Source organism: Chiroxiphia lanceolata, chromosome 6 (assembly GCF_009829145.1).
Source record: "Chiroxiphia lanceolata isolate bChiLan1 chromosome 6, bChiLan1.pri, whole genome shotgun sequence".
In the NCBI taxonomy this organism is placed as follows: Eukaryota; Metazoa; Chordata; class Aves; order Passeriformes; family Pipridae; genus Chiroxiphia; species Chiroxiphia lanceolata.
In genome coordinates, this window is record NC_045642.1 from 41,609,078 (window position 1) to 41,628,954 (window position 19,877).

The window sequence follows — 19,877 nt, forward strand, 5'->3', positions numbered from 1 at the left end:
TCATCTGAGCTGGTTTGCTGGGTTGTCCGTGTGCTCTGTGACTCTAGGGTTACCTTCACTAGCCACGCTCCTCTCCAGCTAGATCAGGAGCACATGGCCTCTTGTCTGTGACTCGAGTGTGCAGCCAGCCCCCTTTGGTCACCATGCCCCCTGCTTCTGCAAGGTTATACAAGGAAAGCTGAAATTTTCTTGCCAGAGGCATGGGAGCAAATTAAATCTCCGGCAGACTTGGAACAATGAACAGCTCGGAGAAAGTGTGCTTCCAGGACATGTGCCAGCACTGAACCAGCACCAGTGGCAGGTTTACAGAAATGCCACAGGCAAAACGAGAGCTCTGGCAATTCACAGACTCCCCAAGTTTGACAGGCAATCATCCAGCCTCACCTCTTGTATAAGACTGGCCCCTTCTTTTCAAGTAGTTACCCTTGTCCCACACCCAATAATATGTGCTTGCCAGCAGTGCTTTTGGGAGGTTAACCAGCCTCAGTGCAGAATCAAATGGAGACAGGGAATCTACCATGTACACAGGCTGATCAGCCACACTCTACAAAACAGTGTTTTATTTCTAATCAGAGGTTGCCTGGTTATGGTATCCGGCTGTGGTTCCCGTTTTTCCTTTCTTCAGGAGATTAAAGACTTTTTGAGTGCCCCATGTTTACTCCCTGGGATTACAGTGGAATAAAGGCACTTTCTTCTGTTTGAGAGGCTAAACAGGCTGAGCTTAGTGTGGGGCAAATAGTGCAGCTCTCAGCCATTGGAATCTGTCTTCCTCCTCCACTCCCCAGCAGTCAACATCTCTTTTAAAGCAGGGAAGTAATGCTTTTGCCAGTGCTGTGCACTGGCATCAGTGTTTACCCGTACTCCCCATGTCCTTCTCTGAGTGTCTACTCCGAGGACTCAGGACCTATTTTAACCCATATTCCCAAGGGGAAGTGCTTGGAGCTATTTAATATGATGCAAGGTGCATGTTGAATCAGAGAGGGACAAAACCGGCAGTCAGAAAATCTTTTTTGAGTTGTAAGGGCCAAGAGGAATTAATCACTGCATGGAAATGGGCCCTCTCATCTACACAGAGGGTGGGAGAGAGAGAAAAAAGGAAGTGCCTTAGAATGGAGAAAGGAAAGAAAGGTCCTTGCAGTGTCCCTGTCAGTACTAAAATAAATCTCTAAAGAGAGAGAGGGGAAACAATAGCGGCAGAAAGCTGCCAGAGCAATGGAAGAGCAGAGCCTTAGGAGCAGATCTCTTCTTGATGAAAGGCTGCCAGCTCTAGACCTTTGTGGTTAGTTTGCTTTGGTGAACCCAGTAACTGTTGGCATGCACTTGTCTTTCTCATCTGTGGACTGCTTGCTAAATAGGCAGAGTGGTGATACCAAGGGCAATATCCTAGCAGGAATGCAGCTGAGCCATTGGATCAAATACTGGATTTGAAGCAAACCAGTCTTGTTTTGGAGCAACTAAACTGTCCTGTGGGCTGGAAAAAGCTCTAGGGAACCTTGACCAAGGTTGCTAGAGAGCAAAGTAGCAGAGTTTCCATCCAAAAAGGATCCAGGCAACATGTCCTTACAGTAAACAGAAGAAAGCCTTGCAATTCTGTGATCCTTAAGCATAAGGGGGAGTGGAAGAGGCTGCTGGAAGCAGGCTGACAGCCCTGCGTGGTTTTATACTGACAGAGTACATCTGTAGAGCAGAGCTGCCAGGCTGTCATACAAACCCACTAGGGGACCATCTCACACTTCAAGCACATGCTCTCTGCATCTCTGGGGCTCCTCACACCTTCCTGGACGTGACTGCAAACAGGGAAGCAGGTCAAATCATTGGCATTATTAACAGCAAATCTGACATCTGCACTGGCCAGTGGAACAGCCTAGGCATTTTATTTGTTTATTTTTCTTCTGCCTTTGGCACTTTTGCTCCCTACAGAAGGCGCCCTGGGTGTGTTGCTAACACACTGCTTGGGGTAAGCACTAAACGAAACTCCCACTATTTTGAGGAACCCAGCTCAGGCATTTTTTAAATGACTGCTGCTTTATTGTGATTCTTGGACAAATTGAAACTAAAACATCTTCGCTGATCCACTGTTTTTGTCTGTTGTGCTGGTAGGCTGCTATGTGGTTGCAAATCTCCAGGACACCCAGATTCTGCTCTCACTTGGCCTAACTTGACACTCTGGACTAATTTCATTAATGTCAGTGGAGACATTTCCTCTTTATGCTGGCGCAGAACTAGTTTGGACACGAGCCCCACCATACATAGAGGAGAGCTGCAACTCTCCCCTGCTGCAGCTAGAAAGATCTGTGCAACAGAGATGAACTTGCTGAAGTGCAGAACATGAGCACATAATTGTTGGGGACTAGGGAGAGCTGCTCTCCTTCCTCCAGCTTGCAAGTGCCTTCACCAAGAGCAGGTTTTCAACTGCGAGCTGTTAGTTTCCCCAGTACTTGCTCTATAGCACAAGAGAAATGGACCTTTGCATTGACCATGGCCTGTTTGGAGATACTCTTCGGAGGCACCTGCTCTCCTCCTTCCCCCTTCTACCTCCAAACCCACCTGTCAGCATCCTGATGCCTGGCATCGTGAGCCACTTGCCTTCTTGGTCTTAAAAATAATGGGACTCAGAATGTTAGACTCTTTGGAGCAATTAGAATCTATTTTTAGCTGAGCTGCTTTTGAAAGCTGTTGTGTAGGTGTAGGTACAATGCCTGGGGATGAGGTCTTGGGGGCTTGTGGGGACTGCTGAGGTGCTGAGCAGAGGTTTGGTGAGTCTGGCAGCAGAGGGTTCACTGGTCCCTCTGAGGGTGTTGCAGGGAGGGGGCTGGAGTGGGTGTAGCTGGTGATATGTATAGGCAGCCAAAACCTGGTGGTGTAATGTCTGAGACGCTCTGAGTTTGGAAAAGGCCCCGATGATATCACCCTGCAGAACTGTTAATGGCAGAATGCAGGAAACATTCACAAGTCCTTTCCAGATCTCTAAAAGAGAAGAATTAATACTCCTTCTTCCCATGCTTATCACTCTGCTTGGAAATGGCTTTCTCTCACCACCAGGCATCAAAAGGGATGGTTCTTTTTAATTCTCCTCGCTGCTGCAATCTCTCTACCACACGTAGCAGAGAATGCTGAGGGCAAAGAGTGTGAGAGCAGTGGGCTCTTCTGCATGAGCTCTCTGCGAGGACACTGAACTCTGCATACCATTCTTCAGTTTTGTTAATCCACTTCCAGAAGAGATAAACGAGCAATGGTGCTTTTAGTGCTGCCACAGAGCACACAAAAAAGAGGTTTAGTTCTGCAGGAGCTCTCCCATGCTACTTCTCCTTTGTGGCTGCTGTCTCTGCAGCTCTCCATACCCCACAGATGCCCTACATGGCCACTAGTCCTTGTCAGAGCCCTTTCCAAGTCGTGCAATGAGGATCTGCTTGACTGTAAGACATTCCTTGTTCATCGCAGCTGTGGCCAGCACAGTGCATCTTCCTGCTGCTTAAGAAAGCATCTCTTTTCTGGAGGTGGGGAGTGATACCATGCAGAGATTGCTTAGGTGCTCTCAGCTCTGCTTTTTTATCTGCTTTTTTACCCACTGTCACAGGATCCTTGGGAGAGTGGGAAGGAGAAGCCCAAAGGCGGAGCCAGTTGATGTGAATTAAGTAAGCAATACTCCACATGGCACAAGGAGCATGAAGAATGTTGTCAACCAGGGACTGCTTGAACTAGGCAACTATCTTTGTGATTTTTCTCAAACCAGAATGTAGAGAATGTGTGTGAAATATTTCCCTCTGGAGCTTCATGCAACAAGACCTACTACAAACTGACTGGGCTGCTGTGTCATGCTGAGAACAAGTGAAAATAGGGCCTGTTAATCTGCTTTGATGGGAGAGCTTTTTCCTGTAGCCAGCTGCTCATTGCCAATGCATAGTCTTGCTTCCCCCCTTCCCTAGTGCATGGGCTGGTCTTTCTCCTGCAATCTGTGATGGATGAGATCAGCTCCCACCCTCCTACTTGCAAAAGAGATGAAGTTGTAGGCAATTCAAGGAAGGGGTGAAACAGGTAATAACTGTTCCCTTTGGCTTTTACAAAACTTCATGTCTTGGACTCACTGATTCCAGCAAGGACACTTGCCTGCAGACTGGCTGAAAAAGGGCTGTGATAATTTGTTTATGCTTGTGAGCAGCAACTTGTAGCAAGCATGGTCCTATCTATACGGAAACAGAAAGATAAGAGATGGAATCGATTTTCTAATAACTTTCACTAATTTTTGGAGTGCAGCCCCAAAAGGCTCCCCAGTGGGGAGCAAGTCATGCAGAGGAGCTGTGTTGCGTTATGGCTGCGGGAAAGGCCAGTGTGATTTTCCTCTTGTGTAAGGGAGTGAGAATCTCTCTCGAACAGTTCACCAAATACTATGATCTGAATTGGGGGTAATTGGAGGTGTTGACAGACAGGGGAGATAGATTGAGCATAATGCTAACCAGTTTAGCCAAAAGATGACATAGGTGGAGGAAGCATTGCTGTCTCCAAACATCTGTGAAGAGATGGGGATTACATTAGCAAAGGAAAAAAATTAGACTGAGCATCAGGAAAGTACTTCCTAGAAGTGAACTGTGACTCCCCAGGGAGGGGGTGGGAGTCCCATATCTAGCAAGATGGAAACAGCAATAATGAATCTGATTACTTGCTATGTAACAATAACAAATAATGTAAAATGAGTCTTGATAAAGAGCTAGAGTTCTCTGATAGCAACCAAATACACAAGCCAGGGGATGAGCAGGGTGGGACTTGAGGGGTTTGTGACGCTGACAGGGTGCACCTGGGAGTTCTGCTGACTTCCTTGAGCCACAAAGCCTGTATTCAGGCTTTTGTTTATTCAGTACTTCAGAGCAGAGGTAAGTTCAATTCCTAGCCCCTTCTCTGAGCTTTTTTATTTGAAGGAGAAGTCTGATACAGCAGTGATCAGTTTGTGCTTTGTTTGCTGGCAGTGGGATCCCAGAGACCTGCCCCCACCAGCTTGATTCACTCACATGCTGTTTGGAGTAGAAGGATGTCCTAGCAAAGAATGCAGAAAAGCAAATGTATGTTTTGGTTGGGGGCTCTTCTGTGATATGAGCCAAGGGCTGGAATGGGGTCTTAAATGGACAAGTCACATCCAAGACTATGTGAGAATCATCTCCTCTGAGATGTGGCCAAGACTATAAACACCCTGGCAAAGGGAGCCCTGCCTACAGAGCAAGCAGAGCTGTAGATGAGAAGAGGAACTAGGTCTATAGACCTGAGTGAGCCCCAGACACGCAGATTACAGGGCCAAGCCCACAGGTTTCTCTGCAGCTAGTTTCTTGGAAAGACACTAGCAACCATCTCCAATTTATACACCACTCAAAAAGATGGGGTTAAGGCCAATGTTTTGAGAGTTTTGGTTTTGGTGACTGATGAGCCCTTGATTTGGTTTGGTAACCCAGGAGCAAGATGGCAGCATTTTGTCTTCTTTCCAAACTTGAAGCCTTGGTTTTATTTAGCATGAATTGTAGTGCCAGCCCTGGGGCATTAAAATGTGAAAGGGAAACACCCTTCACTTGTGCCCTTACCCGCTTGATCTGCTGATGATTATGCCCTAAACGGTAATCATAAGATAAGAGGAAGATTATGACAGAGGCTCTGGGAGAACTGTGCCAGTCCTGTGCATCACCTGCCCCACCAGTGGAAGAGGAAATGGGTGATTCAGGGCCTGGAAGCACAGCAGTGGCAGCTGCCTTACAGAGTCCTGGCTGAGAGTGGCTGAATGCCATCCATGTGGTGAGTCTCTGTCCCCAACAAGCTCTGTGAGGGCTGAAGGAGAGCACTTTCTAGCCCTGCCTTACAGCAGCCTTACCACACAAAAATGTCAGACCAGAGGCACCTGACTGTGCAAATGTGAGACATGGGCAAACATGGGGAAGAAAGACAAGAAAAGGGGCTGGTGGCTGAAGACACTTTTTATCCTAAAGCACATTTGTCAGAGTACATCCACAGCTGTACAAGGAGTCCACTCACAATCTATAGGAAAGTAAACACAAAGGAAAAATAAAGTATAAGAATCAGGCACTTCAACACCCAGATAAGCAAGGCTATTGTTCACAGTTATCCCAAAATAGGCTGCATCATTTCAGAGACACTTCCTCTTCTCCTAGTCCTGCTGTCTGCACCCATGAAAGACCCCCTGTGTGCTCCTGCCAGGTACTTGTTAAACTCCCATGTGGAGCTTGTGGGAGCTGAATGCAGAGGGGAAAAGGCAAAGAGTGGATGCTGACTTGGATATGGTGGCCAGTCTGGGCAGGAGAAGAATAGCATGCTTGCTTGGAGATCCACCTGGAAGCTCATGGAGGCTCTTTGCTTTCCTGGACTTGTAAGGGGTGGCTACAAACTGTGTATTACTTATAAGGGCTTCCAAGGATGCTTCCAACTTGCCCTGATGTGTAAACTATATCCCCTCTTCCTCCATGGCCCTTCCTCAGCTAAAGGCTCTTTTCCTCTTTCCTGTGGTGTGAAGGGTTCAGCTCCCTGCGCCCTTGAGGCTGAAATGATGGAAGTAGTACCCAATGCTCTCAGGTCTGTTTTCCATCATAAGAACCCATATGCCTTACCCAGCACCAGCTCAGTGTGTGAAAATGGATCAAAAAGAGTGGCCCATCCTGGGACAGAGCCAGCTACAATGGCAGCATACCTCTGGTCAAAACTGGTCAGCTTTTCTCCCAGGTGCAACAGATAGGTGAAGGGAGCCTCAACTGGCAGCATGCACACCATATGCAGTATGAAAGGAACCTCAGAGTTGTGTGAAATCCATTAGCAATGTCACCTGTCACTTTTGTCTGGCTTGTGGATGGCCTGGCTGAGAGCTGACCAGTTGTTCCACCAGCTCAGCTCTCTTTTGTGACAGGAGTACCCAAACCAAGCAAGCCCTGAGCTCACCTGTACTGAAACGGCTCCCATATCTGGCTGCTGAGCTGGTGTGACACTACTCAGGAATGTCGTGCAGTGGGAGGCGAAAGTGATCTTGTCACAAGAAGAGGAACGACCACAGTCAGCCCAGCCCTATATGACCTGACCCTTCCCACAGCACAAGCCAGCCTGACTTTGCAGACCACTATTGGGGGCAAGCACTGGGGGGAATGGTTGTCCCTCCATCATCCCCCAACTCTGCTGCTAGAGCCTGACCTGATTTGAAGGCTGGATACTAAAATGTCTAGGGAATGAATGGAGAGTCCCATGAGGTCAATACTGGGAATGATCTGGAGTGCAAATTTCCCTCATTCCCTCCCTAAAGCAGCCCTGCCCTGGGCGCCATGGGGGCCATGGAGAAGTTAACTCTGCAGCTGGGGAGACATCTGCGATTTGGCGAGGATAGGTTCTTTCCACAGAGGCTGCTAATTCTGCATGACCTAATCTGGGTTTGCTGCTCCTCTGTGCTGTGAGTCACAGTGTACACGGTCCTTTGGTCACTGTGGCAGGCTGCAGGGCCTCACAGTGGCCTTTTGCTCTTCTTACAGAGAGGATGACTATCTTTGACTTGGCTGCCATGTGCTGTTTGATACTTTCCATTTATAAATAATAAGATCACTGGGATCTGCAGCAACAGTAGGTTGTCATCCTAAGATCTTCTCAGCAGCAAGCAATACATTAGCTAGCCAGGAGTCAAACTGATCCAGAACAAAGTCTGTATGAAAATTCCCCCAAAGGAGCCATTGGTAGCTCTTAGGAATAGAAGACCTTGGAGAGATACAGCCATTAGTGTGGGGCAGCCTGTCTTGTGAAGGTAAAGCTTTACAGAGCTGGGGGGAGGGGAAAAAACCCTTGGCATAAAAATAAAGCAGAAGCTGGTTATTCATTGCAAGGTGAGCACTGCCTTCCTCACCAGCCTGCCTAGCACCCATGGAAAAGCTGATGCCATCAGTAAACCCAGTTCCTTTGATCGGAGGACTCTCTACCCTACCCTGCACCTACTGGGACAGCTGAGCCCTGAGACTGTGCAGATTCCCAATCTGCAAGCACTGGGCCGTGGGTACTAGATTAGCTCTTTTTATTTCCTTTCATTTAGCAGGATCCTGCAGAGCTGGGTAGCTGCCAGTCAGTCTGTCAAGACGTGAACTATTTTGGGAATTTTTATGATGGAACAATATTTTTTTGGTAAACAAACGGAAAGCTGTTAAACAGGGACCTTCACCTCACAGCTCCCGGTTCAGCTCCCTCACTGCTGCGATGCCACAGTGACTGTACTGTCCACTCTGCAGAGCTCCCTTCATGGCTCCAGCAGGGGCAAAACAAATAGCATCTCTTTTTCTTCGCCTTTTCATGAACTCCTTAACAAAAAAAAAAAAAAAAAAAAAAAGAGAAGAAAAAGAGTAATTTTTGTTTAAGCAGCAGAAGCATTTTCTTGGTGGACTTAACCCCTCACACACCTGAGGGCAAGCTGTATATTGTCTCTATGTGCCATGTTATCTGACCATGTAGCATCTAGCCACATCCCAGGCTGGATTTCCTCAGGCCTGTTGGCACATGAATCCAACAAGCAGTGACACAGGGCTGACTGTGCACAAAAGGAAGACTTCCTTTTTCACAGTGTCTCTTAATAGGAAGCCGTGATGGAGTCACAGAGTGCACACAGGAAGGTGTTTGTATGGAAGAATTGAGCAGGGAAAGGAAGGGCAGAAATGTTTCCCACTCTAAAATGGAGATAGTGTGTTGCTCAGGGGAAAAACCCAAAAGGGGCCAGTGAATCCTCCTTGCTGCCATAGGCTAAAATTGGTTTCATTATTCCTACATATTGGTGGCAGTGGAGAATCCAGTCTCACATGGGATATATCTGTTCCGGCCTTTGGGGAAACTGATTGATGGCTATCAATTGTAATGAGCCAAGCCATTTTTCTACTCCACGTGTTTTGACCATGTCATGAAGACAGTTTGTGGTTTTCCTTGGTTCCTGGAAAGTCCAGTCCAGCTTGTACAGTAGTGCTGGCTCACGCAGTCCCTACTGGCAGCCTGTTAACTCCAGAGCATGCAGATTGCTGAAGTGTCTCGAGGGACAGCATTCTTCTTCTCTCCTCTGCCCCTTGTTCCACTCTCAGACTCATCAAGGGGTTGTAGTTCGCCACACTGAGAACTTGCACAATGGGATCTTTTGGTTGTGCCATCCCAATTCTGCCTTGGGATCTTTCCTGTAACCCATTAACTGTTCTTACTCTGAGACTCTGCTACTAATGATTTTTTAGAGGAGTCTTCAGTAAAGTTGCCTGTGAGCAAGTATGCCTTCTCCCTGGCTGTCTTCCCTTCTCTGTGGGTAGTTGCAACCCCTGCACTTCCCTCTCTCATACTCCAGTTTCTAGGGTTTCTTGTTGGCTTGTGGAACCTCAGCAGGTCAGCTGTGTCCCTTACCCTTCTCCATTTCATTCTGTCACTTCCTGGGATTCTTCCCATCTACATTCATACACATGAACCTCTTCTTACCTATAGCTCTTCAGTGCCCTAGCAGGGCAGCTTCTCCAACCCTCTTTTCCTGCTCCTCCTGCCCTCTGTGCAGAGTGACTTTCCTCAGCTCTGTGGTTTGCCCTCTGCTATGTAGGAGCAGAACTCACCTGGTCCCATCATGAGAGTGCCTGTGCTGTATGTGAGGATTGAGAATCCCAGGACTGCTGGGAGGACATGGGGTGAGCATCTCAGGAACTGCAGCAGTGATACAGTGGGAGAGATGCACACCAGCCATCAAGCTCCCTGCCATTTAAGGCACCCCCATTCTGCAGCTGCATGTACAGAGACCAACAGAGACTGGTCTTTTGGATCCTAAGTCTGCATTTTAAACAGACACCTAAGCTGTCAGAATCCCTTCAGCTCATATCTCCTGTGATTACAGCTTCTGCCATCTATTGTTGCAGTCTCATTTCTATTTCCTCTTCTTGGTTTGGCTTCTCTCCCTTCACCCACTAGCTTCCTCTCTCTTCATTGCACCCCACATTTAGCCCCATGATTTGAACTTAAATGTGCTTACCTGGTCCATCTGCCCCACAGAGAACATACTTCATCCTCAGTAAATAGCTCAGCTCTCCTCCTTTTGATCTCTTTTCTCCTGAACTGATTGTACTCTTCTGCAGGGCATTATCTCTCTAGCACTGAGTGCCTTACCTAAATCAGTGTCACTTTTGTTTATCACTCCTGTTCCTCCTGCTCAGCCTCATTCCTCCCCTAAGGAAGGCTTCTCTTTCTGCTGCAGTTTTATTCCTCCAGCTTTTATTCATCTCAGTCTCCGCCAGGTCCAGAACGGTTACCAAATGGCAGAGAGGACAATCCTACAGCAAGTCATGCTAATATAATGTATTCTGCTTATGTTTACCTTGTGCCTTTCTCTGGGCCTTAACCTACAGGTGCCTCTTTGTGTCAGGCCATCAGAGCCAGCTTTATGATCCCCTGCTTAGGTCTGAGCACTTGTCACATGAAGGTGCAGCAGAATACATGGGTTTTATCCCAGCAATGCCTCTGCTGTGCTTGGCCACAACTGCTTGTAGCTCTAGATGCTGGGCACCAAAAGGACCCTCTGCACCTATGGTTTTTATGGTTGTTCCTTCAGTCACGTTGTAGATAAATACACCCACAAGACTGGAAGGCAAGTTAGCCCCTCTGTGGCTGTGACAACATCCAGCTGTACTATGTGGTCAAGGTGGTGAGACCCTACTACAAGGGTGCCTTGTCCTTGGGAGGAGCAGGGAAGAGGTCTCAAATGGTGACATTGGCAAAACCAGCACCCTGTGCAAGAGCTGAGAGTCCTGCCTCATCTGTGCTTGGTCCACCTGTGCCTCCACAAAGGATGTTCTTTCTCTCAGTTCCAACCTGCAGGATTCTCGCGGTCCTCTGTTGTTTATGATACTGCAATTTGTTGCCTTGGAAATAAGTGCTGGTTTATCCCAAACAGAGCCAACAGTTTCACAGCGCAATCAAGCGAGAGGAGCAGATGGTTACCCCATCTCTTCTGTTGTATTTCCCATTATCCTCATCCACAGTTGGATGACAGGAATCTATGATTCAGTGCAAGTATCTGTGGCCTGGGTGCATCTACCCATGTAAGTTGGGGAACCATGTATCTGCTGGGATGTGACGTGCCTTTGGGTCTAACATCACTATTTTGGCTTCTTGAAAATGGAACTTGACCAAAAGCCCAAAATAAACAACTTCTTGCTGACTGCAATGGTGTCTAGCAGTGGTGGACAAAAGGAAGGTTCAATACCTGCAGTTTCTGTTTCCCAGAGCTTTATAGTATCTATCCTTAAGCTTTCAACCCTCTGTAACATAATTTTGCTGTTTTATATGTTGAACTTTGGACAATATATACCTTCTACTCTCAGTAGACACTGGCATTCTCCTTTCCTGCAGCTCTCCTGGGCTGAAGCTCAGCTGCAGTTTGGCAGCAGCTGTGCTAGGTAGGACTAGGGGAACTGGCTGGGGGCTAGGTCTTCATGCAAATACCTTTGCTTGGAAGTAGTTTTCAAAAGAGCTATTGGTCAGAGACACACTGGTGTCATGGCTCTAATCTGCACTTGGGGAACGGAAGGCATGTGGGGACTCTTTAGGGCTGAGGAGCCTTCAGGATCTGAAATGGCTGGGGGAATCAGCACTTCCAAGACTGAGATTAATTGCTTTGCAAACAGTTCTGCTTTCATTCCTCAGTGTTATTCTTTGTGATTCAATCAGATTTGTTTGAATTCTCTTCTGTCCTACCCAGCACTTTGCTGCATAAATGCTGTCTTTCCTTGCCTGAGCAAATTTAGGGTGGAGATTAACAGAGTATTTCTTCTTTCAAAGCAGTAGGATCCTTGAACAGCTTTCTAGTGGGAACAGGGAGAGCAAAATTCCAATTGGTTTCAAGATCTAGCCTGGTTAGTTTATGAAGGGGACTGTATAAGTAATGCTGTTAGAGCTTGTGTCTGGATTTAGTGATCCAGTGTCTCTTCTACCTTTCTGGGAGCCAGCTATGTTTAAAATTCATTTGAAGAAGAGAAAATTATCCTCAAGGTTCAAATGGTCTGCATTACAAATGAAAAATGGAGCAAAGGAGACTGAAAACTGATTCTTGCCTAGTAGCAGGCAGCAAGAGAGGGGGGTAGATTGTGGAAAGAAACAAAATTGCTCTAGTTTAGTGTGGAGATGTGGCATGGAGAGGGCAGTTGTGAGTGATGAGGCAAGGAAGGAGGACCAAGTGCAGTCATGGGGTAGGGGGTGCAGGCTCATGAGGTATGGGAGGAGGAGAAAGGAAGAGAGTTGCTGTTCCTGCATATGCTGTATCTGGCTCTTTTGCTTATCACTGAATTATCCTTTCTGCAATGAGTAACTCACTAAGGCTTCTTGTGCTGCTCCATTAATCTGTGGCTTTCCATTAACAGGCAGGTGCTTGTACCCAGGGGACCACCATGCTGACTGCCAGAGATTCCTGGCACTGGGTACTACGGAGTTAAGCAGCCAGGCTGGAGTGTGCAAACAAACAGTGAGACCTGTACTAACAGCCCTGCTTTGTGCTAGTGGGAAGCACAGGCTCCAACTTCTTCCGATTTCTCACCTGTCCAGACTGGTACAGAAAGAAAATACCTCTTGGAGTTTCAGAGAAAACCACACCTATTTACAGTGGATTCCCTGGGGCCCTCCTGTGGGGTATTAACCCTTCAGCCCCAGGTGCACAGTCTCCCTTTGGTAGGAAGAATTCCCCACCATTCCTGGGGAAGTCAGCCCTTCTTCCTCCACTGCAGGGATTTCTCCTGCTTGTGGCTCAGAGCATTGGCCCATTCACTCCCTAGAGCAAGTCACTGCTTTCTCTTTCCTCCCATCTGTCCAGTTATCTCTGTCCTCTGTGCACTGGGGCCCTTTCTGTGTGAACTGGGATTCTTGACCCAGCTCCTTCTCCCAGAAAGCAGAACTTGCTCTGCTGTGTTTGGGTTGGACCTGTGATCATGCCTCTGTGTTTGTCTTAAACCCCACCAAGTTTCCCTGAGATACCAGCTCATCCCTCCCCCTTGAAATATCCATGCTTTCTTCAGCATTCGTCCTGGTCTCACTGTTTGCTTTCCCTCCTTTCCCTGGTTTCTGAGTTTTCTCGGAAGGAATCCCGTGTTCTGGCCTCCTCAGGCTGGAGTGTTGTGTTGTTGTTTTTCCTTTCGTCGCTATGGGCAGGGATTTTGAATACTGAGCCAAGGAGAGGGAGGGAAGAAGGGAGGCAGTGAAAGAAGGAGGGAGTACAAGGGGAGGGATGAAGAAAGCCAGAAAAGCGAGAAAGAAAAGTGTGCAGGGGAGCAGGGTAAGGAAGAGATGGTGGAGAAATGAAATGGGAAAAGAGGATAGAGGGCATTGTGGAGAGAAAGAGTTTTGGATAAATATCAAGGAGAGTTTTTTCAATGGTTCTTTTTTTAATAATACTATTGCAGCAAGCGGCAATACCCAGAGTAAGACAAGGAATCCCCACCTCTCCCCACCCCCAACCTGTCTAGGACATAAGGCATAAGAGGTTATTCCAGGCAAAGAGATCCTTCAGAAAATGAACATCCTTTAGCCTGGAGAAGAGGAGGCTCAGGGGAGACCTCATCGCTCCCTACAACTACCTGAAAGGTTGTAGCCAGGTGGGCGTCTGTCTCTTCTCTCAGGCAACCAGCAGTAGGACAAGAGGGCATGGTCTTAGTCTGTGCCAGGGAAAGTTTAGGTTGGATATGAGGAAGAAATTTTTTACAGAGAGAGTAATCAGCCATTGGAATGGGCTGCCCAGGGAGGTGGTGGATTCACCGTCCCGGGAGGTTTTTAAGATGAGACCGGATGTGGCACTTAGTGCCATGGTCTAGTAACCAGGACAGTGTAGGATCAAGGGTTGGACTTGATGATCTCGGAGGTCTTTTCCAACATGGTTTATTCTATGATTCTGTGATTCTAAGCCTAAAGCAGCTGGTAGGTGCACAGGCTACACCAGGGAAAATGTTAGATGGAAGTCTGGGAGGTAAGAAGAAAATGTGAAGCATAAAGACCCAGCAAAAATTATAGGACCTTCACTCAGCCTGTTGAACGTAGGAAGTTTGGGAGAGGGCTGATGTGTTTTGGGAGCAGGGAAGAAAGTAGAGCAGCTAAGGAAGCTTAAGGCACTGCAGAGAAGCTAAGTAATTTGTATACCAAAAAGAAAAAAAGACAAATGCCCCTAATAGTGCAGCTCAGTTGCTACAGAGAAAGCACCCTCAGGCAGTGAGAACTTCTAAAAGCAAAGGCTGGTGTCTTAGAAAACAACAGTCCCCAGGACTGAGCACCAGCACCTGAGGAGTAGAGTGCTAGAGAGCAACAGTTGTGTGCAGCAATAGGGGAGGGCAGAGAGAGGCAAGGAATTGCAGACATAGGAGTGCTCATTAAGGATGTGCAGGTCCCCGCCACACTCACCTGATTTGCTACATTGCAGCAATAAATTTGCAACTCACTTTTGTCTGCAAAGGAAAATCATACTCCTGGAGCTGCTAGAAGTTATGGAGTGTTTCCTGCTGTAGGAAATAACAGCAGGACGTGTATGTTCAAAAAGCTGGGAGCAGTGTCTTTCACAGGAACTTCTTGATGAGGCTAAGTGGCCACAAGGTGACTTGTGCTGGCACTGGTGAAATACTGCAAAGAAGTAGAAACCATAGTCCTTGAAGATTCAGAGCAGTCTGTCCCTGGGAACCATGCAAGGGTGGCTTTATAGCAGAATGGAAATTAATCCAGACAATAGCGAGTCTGGGATAGATTCTGCTGGAATACTCTTGTGTGCTTCTCATCACCCTTGCTGGAGAAAATAGGGAGATACAGGCAGATAAAGAAAGTTACTAAAAAGATGAAACTCCTTCCACATGAGTAGGGATTGCAAGGAACGCAACATGTCAGTTTACAGAGAAGATACATGCGGAGGGGATATGAATTAGACAGAACTATAACATTTTTAGGAAATACTATATATTTCAAAGTCTAAGCCAATGCCTAACTGACAAAGATAAGAAGGAAATTCCCTTCTGGAGAGGTTATTCCACAACTGTCCAACATAAAGATTATTTAACTTACGGATCTAGCACTGTCAGAGACAAGCTCTTGCACAGCATTTGTCAGCCCCAGTATCTAATCAGTCCCATTTTTTTAAACAGGAAGCCTGAGGATCAATTGGCCCATCAGCGTACATCCACTAGGGTGCTGTCTGACCACTGTGGTGTTGACTGCCCAGGCCTCAGTGCTGCCACCAGCTCAGATACAGCTGCTTTATCCCAGTGACGTGGGGGCAGTTTACCATCCTCTCACTTCTACTGCCTGTGTGATTTTTCTCTTCACTTTCCAGACCAATTCTGCAAAATGACTGAAAGTAATGTTTTTTAAAGAGAAATCAGAATAGAAACCCTACCAGAGGTAGGGTTGCATAAGGGAACAGTTAAGTCAGAACTGAATTGTAGCCACTGGGGACGGTGTGACATGGAGCCACAGGTGGCCGAAGGGCAGCTACATCTTTACTTGCATCACCACCATCCTCTCCTGCAGGGTGAAGCTCTTTCTTGCTGCAGATAGATATTGTACTTTGAGTTATGTGAGTTTGAATGTGTAAGTCCTAGGTCATGTCCTTCAGTGAATGTTTCCAGAACTGGCCATCAGGATTGCATACTAATACTGAAGACAAATATGAGGAAAAAAAGAAGCAGATTCATGAAGATTTGAGTGATTTAAGTGGATGGGCAACAGATGAAAAGCACTATTTCCTGCAGCAAATGTTAGATGGCAAGTGCGGGAACAAGGAACAGGTCTGAGGAATCCCACTTAGGCAGAGCCACAGCACAGCTTCCTGAGCCTCAGTGGGTGGGAGGTGATCATTAACCTTGTCAGCCTGCACAGAGGGGAACTGCCAGAGAGAATTTTACATGTAGAACACCAGTGTTGCTTTATGTTTCCCAGGCATCTCCCATGTGCACATTGTTGTGCTAGTCAGCCCTCAAGAGCTTACGGAAAGAAGGTGAACTGGGGTGGCTAGCATCGTGATTTGACTTAGAATATTACTTAATTTAAAGCATGTAAAACTGTGCTTGGACATGCAACAGAGATGTTTAGGTCTAGTGTATCATTGGCTTTCTTAGCTAAGAATGTCCCAGACAGGTTACCAGGAGCTCATCTCCACTACTGGTGGCATTAGGAAGGTGCAGAGAGCCAGCAAAGGACTACCATTGCTGGGGTCTTAAATATGCTCTCAGTGCATTTGAACATGGCACATTAAATGTTGAGGACCCTCAGGAGCCTTATAAGTGCTCTGGCTCTCATCGCTGTGCCATGGACAGTGCTTAACAGAAAGAGTGATGCTGAGAAACCTGGGAAGAGGGACCAGTACTGACTCTGCCTTCCCTGTCCACCTTCAGAAGACACAGGCCTGCTCCAGGCAGCATCCTCTCCTGCTGTGAGAGAGCCACCAGCCAATCCAGAAGAGAGAGATGAGAAGAACAAGGATGGCTGCGGTGCTGTCCTTTGGTGTCCTGGCTTATGCCTGAATCCAGCCGATGAGCTGCACAGTTCATCCATGTAGAGAAGGCAGAGGTGAAAAGCAATGACTGTTCCCAAGGACTGAGAGCAACTCCCTTACAGTCAAACTCCTGTGCTGGTGCAGCTGTGTTTTGCTCTATAGTTCGCTCTGTTCCTGATAACTTTCTGTCCCCATGTTGTATTGCAGGGGTTGTGTTTCCACATTCATGAGCCTTCACCTTCCACACACTTTATTTTGGACAAAAATATGCAAATCATCCCTTTCATCTGAAAAGAAAGCCATCTGCCAAGCAGCAAGGTATTGGCAGCCTTTTTATGTTCTGTGCAGTGGCACTTTTGCTTTCTTTCTCAACAGCTTCTGTCTCCATTGCAGATGCTGCCATTCTCATTTGGTTAATTTGCCTCTGTCAGCAAGCAGCAAAACTGACTGGCTCTGGTAGGGCCAGACGTGTTTATCTGACCACTCTGCATCTTTCAGCAAGCAGCCTGTTGTTGGTGACTTTTCTGTTCACTTTTATCCACTGAAGCCAAAAATTCCTAATGAATTGTTATGCCTTTTGTAGCCAAAATGAAACTATCTGAAAAGTAAACATATTTGGTGTTTACATGAGGCAAAACCAGCTCGGGAAAAGAACAGTTCAAGCACAGGCGGCTGCAAGAACGAGGAAAATTCCCCTGTGAGACAAGAGTTCCCAAGTAAAGAAAAAATGATGCAAGCTTGTCCCTTTAAACATGTGCGTAAGTACTGTCCCAAACAAGGATTGCTTCCCTGGAACTAGCTCTTCAACAGTTAAGTTAAACAAGTCCCAGTTAGGACTAATTTGGATTATTATAATAAGGGAGGCTCAGCTGCCCCCAGGACCTGCAGTGGGGAAGCAGGAAAGGAAACAAATTGTAGGCTGAGTGGCTCTCCTCCTCAGTCTGCAACCTTCTTCAGCATAGTGTTGAAATCCGTGCACTGCAAACATGCTGTGAGTGCTGGTCATATACAGACTGGTAGGTGTGGGGTCCCTGCTTCCATCCTGTGGGGGCTGGCTGGGAGGGAAGAGACCAGTACTCAAGGCTGGGGCAGTAGATGTCTATGTTGCAATGAGATCTCTCAGCTTTACCCACTAGAGAAAGGGAAATGAAAAAGAGAAAAACAGTGGAAGACAGAGCTCTCTTTCTTCCAGCCCCCGGTGGAGAAGGGGAAATAGCACTTTCCCACCTTCCCCAGGGCAGGGAAGGGCTGCAGGAGGAACTATGTGCTGGACTGGACCTTGCTCAGCCAGGTCATCCACCTCTTATGAAATCCCCCCCAGTTTGCCCTCTCCTTTCCCTCAGGATGCAGCAGTTGTGAGGGAGCTGCCATGCCCTGAAGGCAACTTTTCTTATTTGCTAGAGAGAGATATTATTTGTCAACCACATTGGGATACCTGCAGCTTAAGGCACTAGAAAAATCTGTCCTATCTGATGTAGGAAGGTGAAGGAATGCATATGGAAAAAATATATCTCAGCTCATATTTCTCCCTTCCCCCCAAGATGAGGTGCCAAGATTAAATAAATACTGGGGTTGTATGCAAAGGTGTATAAAAAGTATTCTGCCTCTCTAAAAACAAAAATAATAAAAGAATAACAGCATGAGAAGAGTAAGAATGAGGATATGTGTGCAGTATTCTGCCAAGCCAGGCTGTTACCTATTTCTGTAGGACAACTTGGGCAGATTATATCCTATATTGAATGCAGCATTTCTGATCCCCTGTTCCTGCTCAGTCCCAGCTCTCCACAACTGAATTCTCTTTCTCTTGCTGAGATACAGATGAAGAGGACAAGGCTGGAAGTAGTGATGCCGAGACCCTGTGGACGATGAATACTGTGAATTGTCAGTTGTGAAAAAAAATGAAATTGGCAAATGCTGAAAAGAAACAATGACTGAAAAGCCAGGGGAAGGAAAACAGGCAGGGTAGATGGTGCCTCTCTGGGCAGCTGGGTGGGTCAGAGAGGTGGCACTATTGCTTAACTGGGTAGTGCCGCTCAGCCTGACTGGTTGGCTAACTTCTCTTAGGACTTTTTCATTCTAAAGAAAAATAAGCATTTTTATGTTGAAAGGGTTTAGAACAGCCCTGGAGCATCTAGTACCTCTGGCAGGTCTAGCATGGTCCTGTGGCTGTGAAGAGCTTTGCGTCCCAGAACAGTCTTGTCAGATGCAGGTGGGAAGAGGCTGATGTCAGAAAGAGGAGGGAGAAATCAAATACACACAAATCAATTATCAGGAAGGCCCAGTATGTCACTTGCTCCACCATCTCCATCTGACATCAAGGTGCTAGAGCACTGGGCACCATGAATGTGCCTGTGCCTCAGGCAATATCCCTCCCAAATGTCCCAGTGATGATATGGGAAGAAAACAAAGCAGCTGGGCAGAGGAGCCTTAAACCCCTCTGCTTCCTCCTGGCTACTCTCCATGCCAGTCTGGTGGAGCTGACGTTGACAGTCGTTGACTCTTGTATGAGGGAGACAGCATTGGGTGGGGCGTGAGCAGGCCAGGCTGGGCTAGGATGGCATGAGAAGTATCTTGCCTCCCACACAACAACAGGGTGATCCTGCAGCCCTCCCTGCCCCTGTGCCTTTGCTGTCCTGGGCGAGGTGGGCTTGCTGCTGGGGATGCTTGTTGCCCTGGATACTCTCTCTGGTCTTTGCCCCTTTTTTCCCAGGCGCAGGACTGAGAAGCGGGGGCTCCGCACAGAGCGGGCTGGCTCGGGCACGGCTGTGGCGGCACCGGGTCCAGGCGGGCGCAGGGGGCGGGGGAGGCGCGGGGCCGAAAGTGTGGAGGGGCGCAAATAGGAGCGGGGGCAAGGCGCGCACCCTGTCGGGGGGTGCGAGGTGCCGGGGCGCCGTGGTGCGGAGGGGTCCAGGGGTGCCGGAGCATGCTGGAGATGCCGCCTGCAGGGGCACTGGGGTGCCGAAGAGTGGCGGGTGCAGAGTCCCAGGGTGCAGGATGCGGAGATGCCGGGCCGTGAGGTGCGGGACGCCGCGCCACGGGGCGCAGGGTGCGGGATGCCGAGGTACGGGATGTCGGGGTGTCCCGGCTGGTCCCACCCCTGCGCGACGCTCCCCGCCCCGCGGCCCCGCTCCCCCGCCCTCCCTGACGTGTGGCGCTGGCAGCCCGGCCGGTTCCGCATTCCCGACCCCTCCCCGCAGCCCAGGGGCCGCTATATAACCGGGGCTGATGCAACCCACCCCGCCGCCTGCCACAGCCTGCGGGAGGCGCGCACCAGGGCGGCAGGGGGCGGCGGCGGGCCAAGGCGCCCCGGCGGTTGCCGGCACCGACATCGGCACCCGGGGGTCGGGGCAGCGCCGCGCAGCCGGGCGGCGGAGGCGGCGGGGCTGAGACCGCAGCCCGCGCC